The sequence below is a fragment of the Trachypithecus francoisi genome, unplaced genomic scaffold, assembly GCF_009764315.1.
Source record: "Trachypithecus francoisi isolate TF-2019V2 unplaced genomic scaffold, Tfra_2.0 Lachesis_group10, whole genome shotgun sequence".
NCBI classification, from domain to species: domain Eukaryota; kingdom Metazoa; phylum Chordata; class Mammalia; order Primates; family Cercopithecidae; genus Trachypithecus; species Trachypithecus francoisi.
Genome location: NW_022681455.1, coordinates 34,282,499 through 34,306,086, shown reverse-complemented (window position 1 = coordinate 34,306,086; position 23,588 = coordinate 34,282,499). Strand labels below are relative to the sequence as shown.

Sequence of the window (23,588 nt, the reverse complement as noted above, 5' to 3'; positions counted from 1 at the left end):
CTGTTTCATACATAGATGCTTAAACCTGGGAGTTTGTGAGCTACCAGTTGAAAATTGCTGTCTGAGATTCATCTATACTGTGTTTTTGTTTTTCCCCTGTACTATGTTTTTGATGATATTTCATAACAGCCAAATAAACAAGACTTTCTCTCCACACCCTGGAGCCCAGGGGATTGTATGCTGCTGCGCTTCTTTGCTTTATGAGTTCTCCTGGCCTTTGCCTTTCCAGATCAGTTACTCCTCCAAGAGTTCAGGTCCCTTCTCAAGCTTGTAAAGAGGCTAGGCCTTCTCAGGCCCCAGCTACTTGGTAGGGAAGAAGGAGAGGAAAAAAGCAGCTTCAAGTAGTCCTAATATGAAAACGTCTCAAGAAACAAACACTCAAAAACAATATTCTTTATGGAAGATACAGTTTGTTTTTTTTTTTTGAGTTGGAGTCTCACTCTGTTGCCCAGGCTGGAGTGCAGTGGCACAATCTTGGCTCACTGCAACCCCCGCCTCCTGGGTTCAAGTGATTCTTCTGCCTCAGCCTCCTGAGTAGCTGGGACTACAGGCGCAAGCCACCATGCCCGGCTAATTTTTGTATTTTTAGTAGACACGGGGTTTCACCATATTGGCCAATCTGGTCTCGAACTCCTAACCTTGTGATCCGCTTGCCTCGGCCTCCCAAAGTGCTGGGATTACAGGCGTGAGCCACCGCGCCTGGCCAAGATGCAGCTTTTAACCTCTCCATTCTTTTGGCAGTCCCCAGCTTTCCCCACTCCCCAAAATGGTAGCCAGTTTTGCCCATGGCATAGCTCTTTCTTCTCCATCTTTTCTTCCTTCTAGGGTATGAAGTAATGCTCTGAACTTCCCTTAGAGCAGCAGTGTCCAAATGCAAGGCTAGGAGCAAGTTTTTATTTTATGGTAAAATGAGAAAAAGAAAGCCAATGTATGTATAAGTGCTTTGGAAAGTTGCCACTTTTGTTCTGAAATTAGGTTTGTCCTAGTGTTTTTGGTACTAAAATGTTCTTTATGAACTGGATGGTCATGCTGGATGGTACTTATGTTTAATCTTTTATTTACTTACATTACAAAATATGATAATGGCAACTATTAGTACCTTATTTATTCTTTTTCTTTTTTTTTTTTTTAATGAGATGGAATCTCACTCTTGTCTCCCAGGCTAGAGTTCAGTGGTGCGATCTCAGCTTGCTGCAACCTCCACCTCCCAGGTTCAAGCAATTCTCTTGCTTCAGCCTCCCGAGTAGCTGGGATTGCAGGTGCACACCACCACACCTGACCAATTTTTGTGTTATTAGTAGAGACAGGGTTTCACCATGTTGGCCAGGCTGGTCTCGAACTCCTGACCTCAGATGATCCACCCATCTCAGCTTACCAAAGTGCTAGGCTTACAGGCGTGAGCCACTGTGTCTGGCCAGTTTATTAAAATATTTTTAGGTCGGGCATTGTGGCTCACACCTGTAATCCCAGCATTTTGGGAGGCCGAGGCAGGCGGATTACTTGAGGTTGTCGGGAGTTCGAGACCAGCCTTGCCAACATAGCAAAACCCTGGCTCTACTAAAAATACAAAAATTAGCCAGGTATGTGCTCACCTGTAATCCCAGCTACTCTAGGGAGACTGAGGCAGGAGAATCACCTGAACTCGGGAGGCAGAGGTTACAGTGAGCTGAGATTGTGCCACTGGACTCCAGCCTGGGTGACACAGTGAGATTCTGTCTCAAAAAAAAAATTTTTTTTTAAATTGTGGTAAAATATATGTAACATAAAATTTGCACAACTTTAGCTATTTATAAATGTACAGTTCAGTGGCATTAAGTACATTCCAGTTGTTGTGCAACTATCACTTCTGTCCATCTCAAGAATTTTTTCATCTTCCCAAACTGATACTCTATACCTATTAAGCAATAAGTCCCAGCCAGATGTGGTGGCACACCTTGCAGTCCTAGCTTGTTGGGAGGCTGAAGTGCAAGGATTGCTTTAGCACAGGAGGTCGAGGCTGCATTGAGCTGTGATCATGCCACTGTACTCCAGCCCAGGCAATAGAGTGAGACCCCATCTCTAAAAAACAAAACAGTAAGTTCCCATTCTGGCCTCTTCTGTGCCCCTGGCAACTACCTTCCCTCCTTCCCTCCTTCCCTCCCTTCCGTCCTTCCGTCCTTTCTTTCTTCCATACTTCCGTCCTTCCTTCCCTCTCGTCCTTCCGTCCTTCCTTCCCTCTCACTCTTTCTGTCTCTCTTTCTCACTCTCTCTCCTTCTCTCTCTCTTTCTCACTCTCTCTCCTCTCTCTCTTTCTCACTCTCGCTCTTTCTCTCTCTTTCCTTTCTTTCTTCTCTTTTCTTTTTTCTTTCTTTTTTGCTCAGTCACCCGGGCTAGAGTGCAGTGGCAAAATCATGACTCACTGCAGCCTCAACCTCCTCAGCTCAAGTAATTCTCCCACCCCAGCCCTCCCCAGCAGCTGGGATTATAGGCGTGCATCACCATGCCCAGCTAATTTTTTTTTTTTTTTTTTTTGGTAGAGATGGGGTCTTGCCATGTTGCCCAGGCTGGTTTTGAACTCCTGGGCTCAAGTGATCTGCTGGCCTTGGTCTCCCAAAGTGCTGGGATTACAGGTGTGAGCCTGGCCCATTCTACTTACTTTTTTAAAATATTTATTTATTTATTTATTTATTTATTTATTTAGACTTTTTGAGAGAGTCTCGCTCTGACTCCCAGGCTGGAGTGCAGTGGCACGATCTCGGCTCAGTGCAACTTCTTCTGCCTTCGGGGCTCAAGCAATTCTCCTGCTTAAGTCTCCTGAGTAGCTGGGATTACAGGCTTGCACCACCACCTCTGGCTAATTTTTGTATTTTAGTAGAGACGGGCTTTCACCGTGTTGACCAGGCTGGTCTTGAACTCCTGACCTCATGTGATCTACCTGCCTCGGCCTCCCAAAGTGCTGGGAATACAGGCGTGAGCCACCATACCCGGCCTGTATTTATTTTTAGAGATGAGGTCTTGCTGTGTTACCCAGACTCGTCTCGAACTCCTGGCCTCAAGGGATCTTCTTGCCTCAGCCTCTTGTATAGCTGGGAATACGGACATGAGCCACTATGCCCCCATTCTACTTTCTATCTCAATGAATTTGACTACTCCAGGTATCTCATATAAGTGGAATCATATAATTTTTGTCTTTTTGTGACTGGCTTATTTCACTTAGCACGATGTCTTCAGAGTTTATTCATCTTGCAACATGTGTCAGAATCTCATTCCTTTTTAAGGCTAAATAATATCCCAGAATTTTATTTATTTATTTATTTATTAGACGGAGTCTCGCTCTGTTGCCAGGCTGGATTGTAGTGGCACAATCTTGGTTCACTGCAACCTCTGCCTCCCAGGTTCAAGTGAATTCTCCTGCCCTAGTCTCCTGAGTAGCTGGGACTACAGGTGCCTGCCACCACGCCTGGCTAATGTTTATATTTTTAGTAGAGATGAGGTTTCATCATGTTGGCCAGGCTGGTCTCAAACTCCTGACTTCAGGTGATCCACCCGCCTTGGCTTCCCAAAGTGCTGGGATTACAGGTGTGAGCCACCTTGCCTGGCCGATTTATTTTAAAAACGTGTCTGTGAAATTTTAAAAATCTGGAAATCACTTGTTAACATCATGTCCTGGATGGACTAATATTTTACTGATTGGTTCTTTTAATAAATATTTGTTGCACTTCATATACACTCTACTGGATGCTGTTGGTGTGTTACATAAATGGCCAGTTCTTAGGCCGTGCCTGAGTTTGTGATTTATGATGGGAGGGAAAGCTTCACTTACCAAGCAAGGTAAAGGTTGGGCAAAAGACACGGTATTTGTGAAGAATGGAGAGGATTTATGTATGACTTCCCATTGTTTAGATTTGTTCTGTTTTTTTTGTTGTTGTTGTTTTTTAAATATCTTAGGCCATGGCAGACCATTGTTTAGATTTAGAAACTGTCAGTAGCACTCGTATTTTTAAAATCAACTTATTAAAAAAAAATTCTACAGAAGGCAAACAACAGGTTGAGCTGCTGTCAGATATATTGGAAATGATAAGGGAGTTTTATAATGCTAAAGAACAAAAGAGCTTGGCTTCTAGATGAGGACAAAACCTTAGTACATTTATTTAAATTCAGTTATATTTACAATAATTTACAGTAAGACAGCTTGTCAGCTGTTAACTGTTTCCTCCACCAGTCATGTTTTCTGACTTTTTATAATCATGTTACATGTTTCTTCATTCTTTTTTTTTTTCTTTTTTTTGAGGCGGAGTCTCGCTCTGTCGCCCAGGCTGGAGTGCAGTGGCCAGATCTCAGCTCACTGCAAGCTCCGCCTCCCGGGTTTACGCCATTCTCCTGCCTCAGCCTCCTGAGTAGCTGGGACTACAGGCGCCCGCCACCTCGCCCGGCTAGTTTTTGTATTTTTAGTAGAGATGGGGTTTCACCGTGTTAGCCAGGATGGTCTCGATCTCCTGACCTCGTGATCCGCCCGTCTCGGCCTCCCAAAGTGCTGGGATTACAGGCTTGAGCCACTGCGCCCGGCCGTTTCTTCATTCTTACTGCCCAACATAGGTAGGTAAAAAACAGCCCTTGTTATATAATAATTTGACAGCAATAGAAAACACCAGCAGAAAAAATTGTTACTTAAAACAGAGCATGGTCAGGTTTAGTCTTACTTGAGAGCTTGACACAGCCTGGTTAGTTAGCAACTAGCTTACTTGTTAGCGTCCCTGGAATAGAGGAGAAGCAGACGTTGGGCGACAACCATGGTGAAACCCTGTCTCCACTAAACATACAAAAATTAGCTGAGCGTGGTGGTGGGTGCCTGTAATCCCAGCTACTTGAGAGGCTGAGGCAGGAGAATCGCCTAAACCTGGGAGGCGGAGGTTGCAGTGAGCTGAGATTGCACCACAGCACTCCAGCTTGGGTGACAGAGTGAGACTCTATCTAAAAAAAAAGAAAAAAAGAAAAATTACTGCTGGGCACTGATTATGATTATTTCTATTGTGAGGATGATTATGGAGGTAGAAGGAACTTTTCTGACATATCAGAAGACTGGCTAGCTTAATGTTGAACTGGACTTGGGAAAGTTACAAATGTGCAATTACTAAAAATATGTGCTGATCAGAACTCTCACCTAGCCCATGCTTAATATGTCTATTTTGGGCCCTCTTTCCCACTGCCAAGACTTTCTAATCTCTCACAACTGCTGAGTTTGCTTCTTATCCTTAAATGACAAGCCTGCTTCCCTTACTCCCCTTCATGAGTTAGGATAAAAATTCAATTATTTTTGAGTGCTGAGGTGGATGAGCAGTTAAGTCTGCCCTTTATTTACCTTGGTTATTTGCCATTTCTGCTAATCTCGTTTGCATAGTTACCTGCCTCGAGTGGAAGTGACTAAATGCCAATACTTGTTAACTTGCAAAGGAACCCAAGCAATCTTTTATCCTTCATGAGTTGAGATACGGATCTGGAGGACCCCCAAGCTCTACTGCCCTAGAACCCAATAAACTTTAGTGTGGCTGCTAGCATTTTATGCAGCCTCTCAGTTCATAAACCAGCTATGAATGTCTGTTAGCTGTTTTGGTTACCCAGCAAAGTAGAGGGGAAAACCACGTCTTGGCTGATTTGAGTGTTGTGCTCAATCGTTAACTGTATATTCTGAGCACATTTTACTAGTCCAAGTTGTTAGAATCCATGTGCCGTATAGAACTGAAGCTACCAAAAGCTGTTTATTCAGATGTAAATTCTCAGGACTATCATGAGTGTTAGCTCATGGAAGCTAGTGCTGCAGCTGTCAAATGGAGACAGGTGGTTTATGGAAATAATGGCTTTAGAGTCACATCTGAAGTTCAGGTCTGAATTATCCTCTTTAAACCAGTTTCCTCAAGTGTAAAATAGAAATACATCCACTAATACCATCTGATTCCTAGGGTTACTGTGAGAATTTAATTAGATTATATTTACATGAATAGAACTTGGGGCCGGGCACCGAGACTCACGCCTGTAATCCCAGGACTTTGGGAGACTGAGGTGGGGGGATAACTTGAGGTCAGGAGTTTGAGACCAGCCTGGCCAATATTGTGAAACCTTGTCTCTACTAAAAATGCAAAAATTAGCTGGGCATGGTGGCAGATGCCTGTAATCCCAGATACTCAGGAGGCTGAGGCAGGAGAATCACTTGTTACTAATAATTTTTTGAGTTTAGATTGAACCCTTAGTGATCTGTTGAGGTAATCTAGCATATAATTTAAAAATATTTTTAATCCATGAGGTAGCCCACTAGCTCATACCTGTAATCCCAGCACATTGGGAGGCCAAGGCAGGAGGATCTCTTAAGGCCAGAAGTTTGACACCAGCCTGGGCAATGTAGCAAGACCCCATCTCTACAAAAAATAAAGTTAGCCAGGTGTGGTGGCATGCTCCTGTAGTCCCAGCTACTCTGGAGGCTGAGGTGGCAGTGAGCTATAATCATGCCACTGCACTGTAGCCTGGGGTACAGAGCAAGACCTTGTCTGTTTTTCTCTCTCTCTCTGTGTGTATATATATAATAAAAGTATATTTAGTACTTTTAAAAATAAACTTTACTTTTTAGAGCAGTTTTTGGTTCATAGCAAAATTGAGTATAAAGTACAGAGTTCTCATAGGTCCCCTGCCTCCACAGGCAGTCTCCCTCACTATCAGCATCCTGAACACAGTGGTACATTTGTTACAGTCAGTGAGCCCACCATAACACATGATTATCACCCAAAGCCCATACTTTCCATTAGAGTTCTCTCTTGCTGGTGTACTTTCTATGGATTGTACAAACGTATGCACCATTACAGTATCAGACAGAGTAGTTTCACTGCCCTAAAAATTCTCTGTTCTGTCTCTACCCATTCATCCCTCCCTCTCTGCTCACCCGTAACAACCACTGATCTACTGTCTTCATAGTTTTGCCTTTTCCAGAATGTTATCTAGTTGGAACCACACAGTATGTGGCCTTTTCATGTTGGCTTCTTTCATTTAGTAATATGCGTTAAAGCTCCCCTATGTCTTTTCATAGGTTGATTGAGTACCAAATAATATTCCTTTGTGTGGGTTGTACCACACCTTATTTATCCACTCACCTACTGAAGGACATCATGGTTGCTTCCAAGGTTTTGGCAATTATGAATAAAGCTGCTATAAACATACATGTGCAGGTTTTTGTGTGACTTAAGTTTCTGACTTTTTGGGGTAAATACCAATAAATATGATTGTGTTATCATAGGTTAAGAGTATCTGTAGTTTTGTAAGAAAGTGCCAAACTGTTTTCCAAAGTGGCTCTACCATTTTGCATCCACCCCAGTGAGCAAATGAGTTTCTGTTTCTCCACATCCTCACCAGCATTTGGTGGTGGTCAGTGTTCTGGATTTTGGCTTTTCTAATAGGTTTTAAGTAGTGTCTTCTTGTTGTTTGATTTGCATTTCCCTGGTGACGTATGATGTGAAACATCTTTTTATATTTATTTACCATCTGCATATGTTCTTTTACAAATTATTTTTTGGAGACAGGGTCTCACTCTGTCACCCAGGCTAGAGTGCCAGTGGTACAGTCATAGCTCACTGTAACTGAACGCTTGGGCTCAAGTGATCCTCCCATCCCAGCCTCCCAAGTAGCTGGGACTGCAGGTGCACACCACCACACTGGCTAATTTTCAAAATATTTTATAGAGATGGGGTCTTGCTATGTTGCCCAGAATGATATCAAACTCCTGATCTCAGCCTTTCACAGTGCTAGGATTATAAGCATGAGCTACTGCTCCTGGCCCCATACGTATATGTTTCTTCATGAGGTGTCTGTTCACATCTTTTTCTCATTTTTTAATTGGGTTTTTTATTGTTGAATTTTAAATGTCCTTTGTATATTTTGGTTGAATCCTTTATCAGATAAGTCTTTTGCAGGTATCTTTTTTTTTCATCCTGTGGCTTGTGTCTTCTCATTCTCTTGGTATTTAGTACATTTTAACTTATTTTCCAGGGGAAAAAAAATCTAGTTATTTGAACTTTTTCTGCATGTGTGTCTATGGGGGAGGGAGAGAGAATAGGAGTAACATTTTCCAGTCTTACTAAATGGTCATTATGCTTTCCTTCAAAAGTTAAGTAATTGTTACAATCTTTTTTTTTTTTTTTTTTTTTTGAGATGGAGTCTTGCTCTGTCGCCTAGTGGCACGATCTTGATGATCTCGGCTCACGGCAACTTCCGCCTCCTGGGTTCAAGTGATTCTCCTGCCTCAGCCTCCTGAGTAGCTGGGATTACAAGCGCCCACCACCATGCCTGGCTGATTTTTGTATTTTTAGTAGAGACAGGGTTTCACCATGTTGGCCAGGCTGGTCTCGAACTCCTGACCTCAGGTGATCCACCCACCTTGGCCTCCCAAAGTGCTGGGATTGCAGGCATGAGCCACTGTGCCTGGCATTTGTTGTTTGTTTTTGTATGTTTGTTTGTTTTTGAGACAGGGTCTCATTTGGTTGCCCAGGCTGGAGTGCAGTGGCACAATCACCACTTACTGCAGCTTTGCAGCCTCGACCTCCCCAGGCTCAGGTGATCTTCCTTCCTCAGCTTCCTGAGTGGGTGGGACTACAGGCACATGCCACCATGCCTGGCTAAATTTTTGTATTTTTTGTAGAGATGGGGTTTTTCCATTTTGTCAGGCTGGTCTCCAACTCCTGGACTCAAACAATCTGCTTGCTTCAGTCTCCCAAAGTATAGACATTCTTAAAACTAGTTTTAGCATATCACACCCACTAGAGTGGAAAATAGCAAGTGTTAGCGAGGATGTAGAGAAATTGAATACCTCATACATTGCTGGTGGGAATGCAGAATGGCTCAGCTGCTGTGGAAGTTTTGTGGGTCCTCAGAAGCTTAAATGTAGAATTATGTTTGACCCAGCAGTTTCACTTTTAGGTATGTACTTAAAGGGATTGAAAAACTTGTACTCAAACATTTGTAGAGGAATGTTCAGCACTATTTACAGTAGCTAAAAGGTAGAAACAACCAAATGTTAACCAGTAGATGTGGATAAACACATTGTGGTATATGGCGTATACAGAAATTGGAATGTTATTCAACTATAAGGAATGAGGCACTGATACATGCTACAATGTGGATGAACCTTTCAAATATGCTAAGTGAAAGAAGACAGACACTAAAGGTCACATATTTATTGTATGATTCCAGTTATATGAAGTATGCAGAATAAGCAAATCCATAGATACAAAAAACAAATTGATGGTTGCCTGGAAGTGGGAGGGCGGGGACAGGGAATAACTGCTAAATGGGTATGAGGTTTTTTGGGGTTTTTTGTTTTCTTGGACGAAGTCTTGCTCTTGTCCCCCAGGCTGGAGTGCAATGGCACGATCTTGGCTCACTGCAGCCTCCACCTCGCAGTTTCAAGCAATTCTCCTGCCTCAGCCTCCCAGGTAGCTGGGATTACAGGTGCCTGCCACCACACCTGGCTAATTTTTGTATTTTTAGTAGAGACAGGGTTTTACCTTGTTGGCCAGGCTGGTCTCGAACTCCTGACCTCAGGTGATCCGCCCGTCTCAGCCTCCCAAAGTGCTGGGATTACAGACTTGAGCCACCGCACCCAGCTGAATTCTCAATCTTAATGTGGTTGTTACCTATCTTTTTCTGTGATTTCTTGTGATAACTCCTTACCTTCCTGAATTGAGTAAATGTTATTTCTAGTAGAATAAAGCAGTCTGATGGTTAAATTTAATTCATTTCAGAACACAAAACTTTGTGAAATAGTACTTGAAATTACATAAAAATATTTTCCCTGCAATAACTATCTTTCTATCTTCATTTTCTCCTGTATAGTTAATGTTTTATTCCTGGCCCACCATATAATTGGCTCTTTTTTTTTGTTCTCATGTTTGTAAGAACAATAAACTTGAATTCATACATCTGTGAAGAGCTATTTGTGCCCTGTCTACTCTCTGGTTATTGCTCCTCTGCCCAGCCCTAGCTCTGGCCCCCCTGTGAGGCATGGGTTTTATATCTCATGGCTCTAGCTGGGCATCAGGCCAAGCTATCATGGTTTACAATTTATTGGTATAAAATAAAAATTTCTTTTTTACTTTAAAAAATAATTTCCACATAATCACTTGATTGTGCTTATGTGTGGAATTAGTATTTTAATACTAACCTGTGAAAATTTTCTGTGACTCCTTTGAAATAATATGCCATAGGATGGAGTTAGGAACCCATAATAACAGTAACAAAAAAGAATAAACTTAAGACATGGATAAGGTCTGGGTGAAGAGAAAACTTTTTAAATGTTATTGAAAAAACTCGAAAAAGTATCTTACTCTTAGGTGGGAAGTTTCAACATCCTGTCGATACTTGTAAATTAGTCTTATAAATTCAACTTGATTCTTGTAGAAATTATAAGGGGTGTGTGTGTGTGTGTGTGTGTGTGTGTATGTGTGTGTGTGTGTGTGTAAACCACTCATGCAGTTTCTGATTTCAAATGGATAAGAAACCTTGGAGGAAAAGCCAGTAAAACTCTGAAAAAGAAGAGTGAAGGGCAAGTATGGTGATGTTAGTCCCATGAAACCATGTTGCAGACCGTGGTACTTAAAATAGAATGCTACTAAACTGGATCATGAATTGGCAAATGAATCAATAGAACCAAATAGGTAGTCCAGAAATAGACCTCAATGCATATAGGAACAACTGACAAATACCTGGAAAAAAGTATAGTCGGGTTCCTTCCTCATATTTATAATTAGAATAACTTTTACATAGATGGGAAGTACAAACATGAAAAACTACAACCATAAGTTACTAGAAAAAAACCTGGGATAATTTCATTGTAATCTTGGACTAAGGCACGACCTTCTAATTATGCTAATTCGAGTCATAGAAGAAAGGATTTGAAGGACCTACATGAATGAAAAGCTACACCTTGCTTATGGATTAGAAGACATACAGTTTTTCTGAAATCTATTTGGTTTTACAATGCTAATCAAAATCTCAGCAGATTTCTTAATATTTCATTCTAAAATATATGAAAGTACAAATGGCTAAGGATAACCAATGCATTAAATTTTTTTTTTTCCTGCAGGGTGCAGGGGATATAGGGTCTTGCCCTGTCACCCAGGCTGTAGTATAGTGGGATGGTCACGGCTCACTGCAGCCTCAACCTCCCAGGCTAGGTGCTCCTCCCACCTCAGCCTCCCTAGTATTGCTGAGACTACAGGTGCTCACCACCATGCCCCACAAATTTTTTAGTTTTTATAAAGATAAGGTTTTGCCGTATTGTCCAGGCTGATCTAGAATTCCTGGGCTCAGGCGGTCCACCTGGCCTCCCAAAATGCTAGGATTACAGGCATGAGCCACCATGCCTGGCCTAAAAAAAACCTTTTGTTATAGAAAACTTAAAACCTGTTCCAAAGTGGACTGAATAGTATAGCGAACCCCTATGTACTCCTCAGTCAACTTCAACTGTTATCAGCTCATGGCCAATTTTGTAGGATGTATTCTTTTTTTTTTTTTTTTTTTTTTTTTGAGGCGGAGTCTTGCTCTGTCGCCGGGGCTGGAGTGCAGTGGCCAGATCTCAGCTCACTGCAAGCTCCGCCTCCCGGATTTACGCCATTCTCCTGCCTCAGCCTCCCGAGTAGCTGGGACTACAGGCGCCCGCCACCTCGCCCGGCTAGTTTTTGTATTTTTTAGTAGAGACGGGGTTTCACCGTGTTAGCCAGGATGGTCTCGATCTCCTGACCTCGTGATCCGCCCGCCTCGGCCTCCCAAAGTGCTGGGATTACAGGCTTGAGCCACCACGCCCGGCCAGGATGTATTCTTAATCACTCCTCCCCCTCCACTATTATTTTGGGTCAAATCTCAAACACCATATAATTTTATCTGTAAATTTTCAGTAAGTGTTTCTAAAACAATACTGTCTTTAAAAAATAACTACAATTCGGCTGGCACGGTGGCTCACACCTGTAATCCCAGCACTTTGGGAGGCCGAGGTGGGTGGATCACAAGGTCAGGAGATCGAAACCATCCTGGCTAACACGGTGAAACCTTGTTTCTACTAAAAATACAAAAAATTAGCTGGGCGTGGTGGCGGGTGCCTGTAGTCCCAGCTACGCGGGAGGCTGAGGCAGGAGAATGGCGGAAACCCGGGAGGCGGAGCTTATAGTGAGCTGAGATCCAGCCACTGTACTCCAGCCTGGGCGACAGAGCGAGACTCCATCTCAAAAAACAAAACGAAACAAAACAAAACAAAGCACTAAGAGTGGAACTTCCTTAACCTGATAAAGGGCATCTATGCCAGACAGCTAACATCATACTTAATATTGAAAAAATGAATACATTCCCCCTAAGATTGGGAATAGATAAGGTTGTCTGCTCTTACCACTTCTATTCAATATTGTTCTGGAAGCCCTAACCAGTACAGTAAGGCATGAATGAGAAATAAAAGACATATAAATTAAAGGGGAAGAAGCAAAACTATCTTTATTTGCTGGTAACATGATCATCTATGTAGAAAAATCCTAAGGAATCCACCAAAAAGCTGCTAGAACAAATAAGTGAATTTAGTATGGCACAGAATATAAAGTCAATATACAAATATTATATATATATATATATATATATTTTTTTTTTTTTTTCTCCTGAGATAGACTCTTGCTCTGTCACCCAGGCTGGAGTGCAGTGGCGCGATCTTGGCCCACTGCAACCTCCACCTCCTGGGTTCAAGCAGTTCTCCTGCCTCAGCCTCCCTAGTAGCTGGGTTTACAGGCACCCGCCACCACGCCTGGCTAATTTTTGTGTTTTTAGTAGAGATGTAGTTTCACCATGTTGGCCAGGCTTGTCTTGAGCTCCTGACCTCAAGCAATCTACCTGCCTCGGCCTCCCAAAGTGTTGAGATTACAGGCATGAACCACTGCGCCTGGCCAAATGTGTGTGTGTGCATGTGTGTGTGTGTGTGTGCATGTGTGTGTGTGTGTGCGCGCACGTGTGTGTGTGTATTTGAAATGAAATCTCACTGTACTGCCCAGCTGGAGTGCAGTGGCTGCTCATAGGCATGATCATAGAGCACTGCAGCCTCAAACTCCTGGCCAGGCCCAGTGGCTCATGCCTGTAATCCCAGCACTTTGGTAGGTTAAGGTAGGTGGATCCCGTGAGTCCAGGAGTTCAAGACTAGCCTGGGACCAGGTGCAGTGGCTCACGCCTGTAATCCCAGCACTTTGGGAGGCTGAGGTGGGCGGGTCACCTGAGGTTGGCGGGTCACCTGAGGTCAGGAGTTTGAGACCAGCCTGGCCAACCTGATGAAACCCTGTCTCTACTAAAAATACAAAAATTAGCTGGACTTGGTGGCGGGTACCTGTATTCTCAGCTACTTGGGAGACTGAGGCAGGAGAATCGCTTGAACCCGGGAGGCAGAGGTTGCAGTGAGCCGAGACCACACCATTGCACTCCAGCTTAGGCAACTCTGTCTCAAAAAAAAAAAAAAAAAAGACTAGCTGGGCAACATGGCGAAACCCTGTCTGTACAAACAAGTATTAGCCAGGTCTGGTGGCAGGCGCCTGTAGTCCCAGCTACTCAGGAGGCTGAAGTGGGAGGATTGCTTGAACCCGGGAGGTCAAGGCTGCAGTGAGCTATGATGCGCCACTGCACTCCAGCTTGGGCGACAGAGCGAGATTCTATCTTAAAAACAAGGCCAGGTGTGGCTCATGCCTGTAATCCTAGCACTTTGGGAGGCCAAGGCAGGCAGATCACTTGAGGTCAGGAGCTTGAGACCAGCCTGGCCAACATGGTGAAACCCTGTCTCTACCAAAAAAAAAAATACAAAAATTAGCTGGATGTGGTGGCACGCACCTTTAATCCCAGCTACTCAGGAGGCTGAGGTGGGAGAATCGTTTGAACTCTGGAGATGGAGGTTGTAGTGAGCAAGGCTCTTGTCTCAAAAAAAAAAAAAAATACTTTGGGGTTGTGTATAGGTAAGTAAAACAAGATTAGCAAACATTGATAGTTATTGAAGTTGGACTGCTTAGGAATTCATTATATTTTCTCTCTACTTGTATGCATGTTTGAAATTTGTGTATTATAAATAATAAGTTTTAAAAACATACCCTGTGGTTATTTTAAAAAAGGAAGAGTCTCTCAGAATGTGCTGATAAAATGATCTCCAAGATTTAAGTGAAAAGGCAAAATAGAACAATGTGTATAATGGGTTACTATTGGGGTTGACAAAGAGGAAAGAAAAGAATAAATATGTATTTATTTTTACTCATATGTTAGAATATCTCTAGAAGTCTTCACAAGAAGCGCCTCTTGGGACAGAGTTAAGAAAAGGCTTGCTTTTCACTGTGTGTGTGGTTTTTTTTAAAAATTTTTTTTATGCCCTTTGAATATACACATTATGTACTATTGAAAAAATTGTTGTTTGAAAAGAGTAGAATTAGGAAGACAAATTCTAGACACATATACCTGTATAAATTTAGAATGATAGAATATTAATGCTGAAAGAGTTTTATAGATTTGGACCATCTCATTTTAAAACTGAAAAAGCTGAAGGCTAGAGATGTAATTTTTTCATTGCATTTATGTGACTGGCGTCAGAGGCAGACCTGTAACCCAAAGTCTCCTGACTGTCCTCCTCTATAAAGATGACAGTATACATTTGTGGTTTAAACTTTGACATCTTAAATTAGACTCAATTGTGGTTAATAAGTTGATGCTACCTCGGGAACACAATACCTGCCCTTGAATTTACAGTGAATGTCTTCTGTTTGAGCACGTATTATGGAGGCTATCATTTGGTACATGGCTTGGCAAAATCAGCATATTGATGAGCAGGAATTTTGCAGTATATTCCTATAGTTCTAAGACTGTGGGAAAATTATGCAATTCATGGATGTCAGGAAATGCTGTTGCTGTGACTTTGTTTATTAAAATAACCTCAAGGCCAGGTGTGGTGGCTTATGCCTCTAATTCTAGCACTTTGAAAGGCTGAAATAGATGGATTGCTTGAGCCCAGGAGTTTGAGACCAGCCTGTGGAACGTGGTGAAACCCTGTCTCTACAAATAATGCAAAAATTACCCAGGTGTGGTGGTGCACACCTGTAGTCCCAGCTGCTGGAGTGGGTGGGGGGTATTGAGAGGATTGCTTGAGCCCAGGAAGTTCAGGCTGCAGTAAGCCAAGATGGCGCCAGTGCAGTCCAGCATGGGTGACAGAGTGAGACCCTGTCTCAAAAAATAATGATACAGTAAAATAACCTTGAGAAACTGGAGCATTTTAAATATTTCATTCACTTTATTTGGCTTTCAGAAATTTCCTAAGAAATAGTGTTTGGCGTTCTTCTTGGCCAATTATAAGTCTTTTTTTTTTTTTTTATAGAGACGGGACCTTGCCTTGTTGCCCACGTGGTTCTCGAACTCCTGGGCTCCCACAGTGCTGGGATTACAGGTGTGAGCCACCATGCCCACCTCCATTTATACATCTTAAATACTTGTTCTAAAATATTCAAGCCATACTCAAGGTTTTAAAGTAAAACACTTCCTCCTTAGCACTGCCAATTGTACTGTACAGAGGCAATCTCTGTACACCCCGGGGACTCACTTAAGAATGATACATCTGTGTGTATATATAGTTTTTCTATTTTTTTTTTTTTTTTTTGGAGACGGAGTTTGAATCTTGTTGCCCAGGCTGGAATGCAATGGCGCGATCTCAGCTCACTGCAACTTCCGACTTCCGGGTTCAAGCAATTCTCCTCCCTCAGTCTCCCAATAGCTGGGATTACAAGCACCTGCCACCACGCCCAGCTAATTTTTGTATTTTTAGTAGAGACAGGGTTTCACCATGTTGGCCAGGCTGGTCTCGAACTCCTGACCTCAGGTGACATGCCCGCCTCAGCCTCCCAAAGTGCTAGGATTACAGGCATGAGCCACCATACCCGGCCCTCTAATTTTTTTTTTTTTTTAAAGACAGGGTCTTGCCTTATTGCCTAGGATGGAGTGCAGTGCACAGTCATAGCTCACTGTAACCTCAATCTCCTGGCTCAGGTGATCCTCCTGCCTCAGCCTCCCAGATAGCTGGGACTACAGGCATACACCACTAGGTCTGGCTAATTTTTTTTTTTTTTTTTTTTTTTTGTAGAGACAAGGTCTCTCTCTATGTTCCCCAGACTGGTCTTAAACTCCTGGCCTCAAAAGATCCTCCCATCTTGGCCTCCCAAAGTGTGTGTGTGGGTTTTTTTTTTTTTTTTTTTTTGAGGTAGGGGGTGTAGAGATGGGGTCTCAGTATGTTGCCCAGGCTGCTCTCAAACTCCTGGGCTCAAGTGATACCCCCACCTCAGCCTCCCAGAGTGCTGGAATTACAGGGGTGAGCCTCTGCGCCTGGCCACCAAAGTTTTTTTTTTTCTTTTTAAAATTTCTGTCAGTGTGCATCCCAAAGTGTTGAGATTACAGATGTGAGCCACTGCGCCTGGCCCCGATATCTATGTAATAGTTTGTGTCTGTGGAAACCTTTTCATATTGTTCTTAAAATAATCTTGTTGCTCCCAAGGTAAAAACTGTCAGAATATCTGTTCATAACACAGTATGGTGTTTCTTTGTACTAGGCAGGGAATTTCCTCTTTGGTTAAATAAGTGGCCTGATAAGCTAACTAAGGTGAAGCAATGTTTATAAGGCATTTTGTAAATTGACTGTTTATGTCTAGTGGTTCCTTCTTTGAGCATTTTTTTTTTAGTTCCTCTGTAGCTAAAAAAAAGAGTTTTAAATTTTTAAAAGAGCTGTTAAAAATACTAAAATGCTTTAAAGCTGTAGAAACTGAAACTTCTGTGCTTGACCCTATGATAATTTATTGATTTACTTTCAGCAAGTTATTTAACCTCGTACTCAGCTGTACTCATCTTTTAAACATTTTATGGGATCATCATGCACAAGAACTTGTGACAGCTGTTCTTTAAAACATTGTGTAAAATATAGTAAATGTCCATTTATCTGGAATCCAAACAAGTACAGATAGTTACTCACTTTTACAGATACTTTTATCTTGGCCTTATTTTTAAGAAGGGACACATAAATTATTTAAAGGGCTCATCTGAAGATGCAATTTGCAGAGCATATCACAGATTTGATAGGATATGGTCCTGGTGCCATCTGGGGTACCAGCAGAGCACTCTGGCAGTATTGGCAGTGCTGAGGGGCTTGTAAAATGTCACGGGAATTGCATTGTTGGAAACAAGATCATGTTGAGTGCTTTACTGCATGCAGTTGATTCTCCAGAAATCAGTAACATGTCTAATCATGTAGTTTGTTAATCAAGATTTCCTATGGCATAGATTATCACCATAGGTAATCTCTTTTTTTTTTTTCTTTTTTTTTGAGACGGAGTCTCGCTCTGTCGCCCAGGCTGGAGTGCAGTGGCCGGATCTTAGCTCACTGCAAGCTCCGCCTCCCGGGTTCACGCCATTCTCCTGCCTCAGCCTCCCGAGTAGCTGGGACTACAGGCGCCCGCCATCATGCCCGGCTTATTTTTTGTATTTTTAGTAGAGACAGGGTTTCACAGTGTTAGCCAGGATGATCTTGATGCTCCTTACCTCGTGATCCACCCGCCTCGGCCTCCCAAAGTGCTGGGATTACAGGCATGAGCCACCCCACCCGGCCTAATCTAATTTCTTTAAGGAGAGTATTTCCAGAACTTTGACCTAGGATCTCTGGAGTTTATCTATGCCCACTATACCCTTGGCAGTCGGAATGGAGACTTGTCTGATACCATGGTGGATGGTGGGTGGATAGGGAGAAAGGGGTCAGATCCTCTGGCCAGAGCTTTGCAAATGCCCATGTTGCCCTTGTGTTAGTCTTATTTTGGCTGGAAGATTCTGATACCATTGTTTACAAAATCACCGTCAGTTTCCCTCTTAACTGCAGTCCCACATTCATACAATTTCTCACCAGAAATACTCATTAGACGTCTCACTGAACCCTCAAATTCATATGTTCAGAGGATGATTTCACAACTCCTCCCTGTGGTTCCCTCCTCCACTGATGCCTCCATATTCTCCTTGGAAGGCTGCTACACCATTGACCCAGCCCATATCCAAGGAGTCATATTCCCATGTCCTGTCAGTCACTTGGCCTTATAGACTCTTCTTTTTATGTATCTGGAAACCTGTCACTTTCTTCCGCTTCCCACTCCTACTGTCTTAATCATTTCTCAACCTGAATTACCGCAGGAACCTGCTCCATTAGCATGCTTTCCCATCTCCAACATATGTCAAAGTTACCTTTCTAAAACTCAAATTGGGTTTTAGAGGCCAACTCAGGATGATCCCTTGAGTCCAGGAGTTCAAGACCAGCCTGGACAACATGGCAAAACACCGTCTCTACAAAGTAAAAATAAAAAGTATTAACCAGGCTTGGTGGCACATGCCTGTTGTCCCAGTTTTACTTGGGAGACTGAGGCAAGAGGATCACTTGAGCTCAGGAGTCCAAGGCTGCAGTAAGCTATGATTGTACCACTGCACTCCAGCCTGGGCAAAAGAGCAAGATCCTGTCTGAAAAAAAAAAAGAGAAACCTTCCCATATCATTTCTCGATCATGATCCATTCCCTACTCCCCGAGTCTGAGTTGTTGTTTCTTTTTTTTGAGACAGGGTCTTGCTCTGTCACGCAGGCTGGAGTGCAGTAGTGGGATCATAGCTCACTGCAGCCTTGACCTCCTGGGCTCAAGCAGTCCTCCCACCTCGGCCTCCCCAGTAGCTGGAACTGTAAACATGCACCACCACACCTGGCTATTTTTTTGTTTAGGGTTTCTGTTGTTGTTGCTTTTGTTTTTTGAGACAGGGTTTCATTCCTATCGCCCAGACTGGAGTGCAGTGACGTAATCTTGGCTTACTGCAACCTCCTCCTCCTGGGCTCAAGCAATTCTCCTGCCGCACCCTCCTGAATAGCTGGGACTACAGGCTCACACCATCGTGCCTGTCTAATTTTTTTTTTTTTTTTTGTAGAGATGGGATCTTCAACTCCTGAGCTCAAGTGATCTGCCCGCCTCAGCCTCCCAAAGTGCTAGGATTACAGGCATGAGCCACTGCACCTGGCCTAATTTTATATATATATACACACACATATATATATGTATGTGTACATATATGTATATATATATATTGGTTGATTGATTGATTGATTGATTCTGGTAGACATGGGGGTTTCTCTATGTTGCCCAGGCTGGTCTTGGACTCCTGGGCTCAAGTGCACCTCCTACCTCAGCCTCCCAAATAACTGGGACTACTGGGTTTACAGGCATGAGCCAGTACGTCCGAGCAAGTACCTCTTTTCATTATCACTGTGGTATCCTCAAGCTAAGTATTTCTCAGTCTGTATAATTACTTTTTTTTGGTCTTTCACTAGATACTCGGTTCCTTTAGGGCAGGGACTATGGGTTTCTTTTATATTTTAAAAATTTGTATTAAGCACTATTTAGCAAAAAACCCCACGACAATTTCTAAGAAATAAAACAATCTTGTTCCTGCTGTATTTCTCCCTCCCTTCATTAGGTTTATCATTCGCACAGATTTCTTTATCATTTCACTGCACACATGTCACAAATCAGTACAATGTTTTTTCTTCTGTGCCCCTGTGGAAAACAAGTTGTCACTGCGTCACCTGTTGATTTCTGCCTGCTCTACAGAGCCACCTGTATCATGAATCCAAGAGTCTGTCTATGGGTGGGTGTGTTCTGTGGGTCTCTTTATCCACCTCTGCATAGATATCACCTGTCTCAATGACTAAAGCTTCAGAATGGTCTGATACCTGGGCAACTGGTTTCCCACTTTGATCTGCCTGCAAACTGCAGTGTATCTAATCTCTACGTCTCCAGTTCCTGGCTCGTGATGATACTTAATGAACATTTGTTGAATAGGTAATGTTTCCCCCTTAGTGTGTTATTTTCAGAATCTTTTTGGAGCTTTTGCACTTAATTGTATATGTCAAAATCAAACTTCAGAATAAGAATTTACTGACCAGAACACCATTTAGTACTTTATATGATAGGAAGGTGTAAAACCACTGGCTAAAGTGAAAAATTTTTTGTGGGTGGACACAGTGGCTCATGCCTTTGATCCTAGCACATTGGGAGGCCAAGGCAGGAGGATTGCTTGAGTCCAGGAGTTCAAGACCAACCTGGCCAACATAGTGAGACCCCATCTCAAAAAAATGAAGTTTAAAAAATTTTAAAATTAGCCAAGCATGGTGCTGTGTGCCTGTAGTCCCAGCTACTTGGGAGGCTGAAGCTGGAGGATCCCTACAGCCCAGGAGTTTGAGGCTGCAGCGAACTTTGATCCTGCCCCTGTACTTCAGCCCGGGCAACAGAGTGAGACCCTGTTTCTACAAAACACAAAAACAGAAACTTTTTTTTTTTTTTTTAAGTAAATTCTCAATAGGTTGTCAAGGAAACTTACCGAGGAGAGCTATTTACCAGTAACAGTGTTTGCTTTGAAGTGTGGCTACAAACTAATGAGGCTTGCCTCCTTCAGCCTCATTATTGTAGTCTTAGTTCATATAGTCATGGTTGAATGTGCAAAGCAGTAACACTTGCTAGGTTTACTAATTAGTGTTTCACATTGATTGAAATTTAGAAATTGAATGCTTATACTTTGTCAGAGGTTTCCTTTTCTTTGCTTAAGCTTTGAAATATTCCTGTAAAGGTTTTTCTTTTGGACTGTAACTTCATTGCATGGCCTTAGTCAGCCTTTGAAGCAATGCGTAGGTTTATAATGGCTGGCAAGCACTTTACCGGGAAGTGAGGGAAGAAAGACTATGTGTTGTTATTTATACAACAAGTCAGTGGAGGATTAACCCATTTTACTACTTTTTCTTCTTGAGTCTTTTTGTAGTTGGATAAATATGACTTAAATGCTTTTGTCTAGAGTCTTTGGAGGGCTTTTTTTTTTTTTTTAACCTTGTAATTTGAATTAACTTACATGCTTATATTTGGATTTATTTTCTTTTGATAAGGAATGTTTTAAAATGTAAGATTGGTCACAGTTATTGAAGAGAATGAGTGTGGCACTAGTTTTATGATTTAGTAAATCACTGCCCGGGAGCAGTGGCTCACGCCTGTAATCCCAGCACTTTGGGAGGCCTAGGCGGGCAGATGACCTGAGTTCGGGAGTTTGAGACCAGTCTGACCAACATGGAGAAACCCCATCTGTACTAAAAATACAAAAATTGGCCGGGCATGGTGGCGCATTCCTATAATCCCAGCTACTCAGGAGGCTGAGGCAGGAGAATCATTTGAACCTGGGAGGCGGAGGTTGCGGTGAGCTGAGATCACGCCATTGCACTCCAGCCTGGGCAACAAGAGCGAAACTCCATCTCAGAACAAAACTAAGGATAACCTGGAAGGTTATTCCATTGAGGTATAGACTCTGGGGGAAAAAAAGTAGCACTGACTCCCTTCAGCTTTTAAAAAATGACTGTGATTGGCTGGGCGTGGTCGCACACCTGTAATCCCATCACTTTGAGAGGCCAAGGTGGGTGGATCACCTGAGGTCAGGAGTTCAAGACCAGCCTGGCCAACATGGTGAAACCCCGTCTCTACTAAAAATACAAAAAATTAGCTGGACATGGTGGCAGGCGCCTGTAATCCCAGCTACTCGGGAGGCTGAGGCAGGAGAATCACTTGAACCTAGGAAGCAGAGGTTGCTGTGAGCCAAGATCGTACCACTGCACTCCAACCTGGGCAACAGGAGCAAAACTCCATCTCAAAAAAAAAAAAAAAAAAAATTACTGTGATTGCAAAACTATTTTTTTTAATTGAAATGAAATTCACATAACATTGGCCATTTTAAAATGAACAATTCATTGGCATTTAGCAATCACCATTTCTTATCTACTTTCTGAATACTTTCATCTTCCCCAAATAAAGCCCTATACCTGTTAGGCAGTTGCTACTCATTTTCCCCTTCCTCTAGTTCCTGGTAACCACCAATCTGGTTTCTGTTTCTCTGGATTTGCTTATTCTGTGTATTTCATATACATGGAATCATACCATATATGATCTTCTGGCTTCCTTCACTTAGCATGTTTTCAAGGTTCATCCATGTTGTAGCATCTGTCAGTAATTCGTTTTTTTAATGGCTGAATAATATCCCATTGTATGTATAGGCCACATTTTGTTTATTCATTCACTCTTATTGGATATTTGAGTTTTTACCTTTTGGTTATTGTAAATAATGCTGCTATAAACATTTGTATGGAAGTATCTGTTTGAGTACCTGTTTTTAGTTCTTTTGGTTACATACCTAGCAGTGGAGTTACTAGATCTAATGGTAACTTTATGTTTAACTTACTGAGGAACAACCAAATTGTTTTCCACAGTGGCTGAATGAACCATTGTACATTCCTATCAGCAATGTACGAGGATTCCAATTTCTCTACATCCTTGCCAGCACTTCTTATGCTATGTTTGGTTGATTGAATTATAGCTATCCTAGTGAGTGTGAAGTAGTATCTCATTTTGGTTTGACTTTGCATTTCCCTAATGACTAATGATGTTGAGCATCTTTTCATGTGCTTATTAGACATTTGTATATCTTCTCTGTAGAAATGCTGTTTATCTTTTTGTTGTTTTAGATACTGGACCTGTATTAAATATAGAATTCGCAGATATTTCCTCCTGTTGTGTAGGTTGTCTTTTCACATTCCTGATTATGTCCTTTGTTACACAGAAGTTTTTAATTTCAGTAAAGATCAATTTATCTTGTTTACCCTTTTGTTGCTCATGCTTCATATCATGAGATATCATATCAAGATATTGATATGATATCTTCATATCATATCAAGATCATGACAGTTTACCCCTGTGTTTTCTTCTAAATGTGTTATAGTTCTAGCTCTTACATTTAGGTTGTTGGTCCATTTTGATTTCATATAAGGTCTGAGATAGTCCAATGAGAGAATTTTTTTTTTTTTTTTTTTTTGAGTTGGGGGTCTCACTCTGTGGCCTAGGCTAGAATGCAGTGGCTTGATCATAGCTCACTGCAGTCTCGAACTCCTGGGCTCAAGCAGTCCTCCCAAGTAACTGAGACCACAGGTGTGCACCACTAAGTCTGGCTAAATGTTGTATTTTGTTTTGTTTTGTTTTTTTGTAGAGACGAGGTCTCATCATGTTGTCCAGGCTAGTCTTTACCTCCTGGGCTCAGGCAGTCCTCCTGCCTTGGCCTTGCGAAGTGCCAGGATTACAGATGTGAGCCATCACACCTGGCTCTTGTAGTACCTTTTAACTGAGTATATATACATATCAACCAAAAACTGTGGATTTCATAGTATTTTAAATTATTTTGCGATGTATTAATCAAAGCAGAACTTAAAATATATTTGAAAAATAGTACTTGTAAGTTTAAGACAATTTTTCAGTCCATGGCTTATACACTAGTGACTGAATATGGATTCATGGATTTCCTTCCCATAACACCATGATCTTCTCTGAATCTACAGATCACATATTTTGTAGATGAGCATCAGAAGAATCTCTTATGACAGGGAAAAGAGGGACTGAGGATGAAGGTAGAGTTTCCAAGGGTCCATAGCTGCAGAGACCT

At 42.2% G+C, this 23,588-nt stretch overlaps 1 protein-coding gene across 1 annotated transcript in view; it reads left to right on the top strand.

Annotated features, from left to right (window-relative positions):
- The window catches only part of LOC117087074 (diphosphoinositol polyphosphate phosphohydrolase 1), a 115,058-nt gene that overhangs the window by 26,423 nt on the left and 65,047 nt on the right, over positions 1-23,588 (top strand). The window lies entirely within an intron of this gene.